Raw genomic sequence first — 1419 nt, forward strand, 5'->3', positions numbered from 1 at the left:
CACTCCTTTAAGATTATAGGAAGGGCGTTCCACATTTTTACTGCATAGTTTGCAAACGAGTTTAACCCCTTGTTTGTGGTGCAACGCGGTTGAACGTGGTTCGTGGAGCTTCCTCTGGTATTGTATGTGTGGACGTTGTTCACTTTTTGGAAGTATGTTGACAGGTACTTGGGTGTCTTTGTGGTGTAGCGTATCTTGAAGACCAGGCCCAGTGCAAGCTGCTGCACTCTGTCAACTACTCGTAGCCAATCAAGGCTCAAAAAATGAGCAGCGGTTAGATGTGTCCTAGGGTTGAGGCCTAGCAAAAGCCTAACCAGTTTATTTTGGGCTGTCTGGAGTCTTGTTTTTTGGGCCTTTGTGGTTCTATAGTACCATGATGTTACGGCATAGTCGAAGTGACATTGAATGAGAGCTCCTGATAGGGTCCTCAGTGTGTTTTTACTGACAAGTGAGGATATCCTGTACAAGAATCTAGTTCTATGGTTCACTTTTTTGATTACTTTTGCTGCCATTTTATCTCCGGAAAGATTTGCCTCTAAGATGGAGCCCAGGTATGTAATATCCTCTTTTCTTGTGATATTAATGTTACCCACTTTTATTTTGAAATGTACAGCCTTTCTGAGTTTAGATGGGGATCCGTATAGGATGGTTTCAGTTTTACCTAGGTGTATTGATAGTTTATTGTCAGCTAGCCAGATGCAGATTCTACTCAGTTCAGTGCTTAGCGCTTTTTCCACCTGCAATATGTCCCTGTCAGAGACCAGCAGAGCCGAGTCATCCGCGAACAGGAACAAATTGCAATCACATGCTGATGACATGTCATTCACATATATTAGGAACAGTAAAGGTCCCAATATGCTTCCTTGTGGAACGCCGCAGGTCACTGGGAGGGGGGGGGACAGTGTTCCGTTCACACTAACCACCTGTTCCCTCCCCTCTAAGTAGGATTGCATCCAGCTCACCGATGTTCTATCGAACCCAATTGCTTTCAGTTTATCTAACAATATGTGGTGATCTACTGTGTCGAAGGCCTTCTGGAGGTCCAGCATGACCATGCCGCAGTACTTGCCCGAGTCCACCTCATGGTTGATGTGGTCGTTCAAATAGAGAAGGCATGTGTCAGTGGAATGGGATGTTCTGAATCCTGATTGAAATTCATACATCATCATTCATATCTGATGGTGAAAAGCTTCTAGACTAAATATTCTTGTCATCTTTAAAAAAAAACAAAAAAAACATGTCTATTACTTGCTGTGGTAAATCAGAAATCAGAAATGTGCCAACTCCCGCCATTGTAAGTCATTGAATGTCGGTCAGTCACGGTCGGTCAGTCAGTCAAGGACCCCAATTGAAATAAGCCAGTGGCTTTCTTGGGTTTTTATCCTGTTAGTTGACCTTGTATGTAATATGTACTTTCAT

The sequence above is a fragment of the Nansenia antarctica genome, assembly GCF_963989245.1.
Source record: "Nansenia antarctica genome assembly, contig: SCAFFOLD_287, whole genome shotgun sequence".
Taxonomy (NCBI): Eukaryota; Metazoa; Chordata; class Actinopteri; order Argentiniformes; family Microstomatidae; genus Nansenia; species Nansenia antarctica.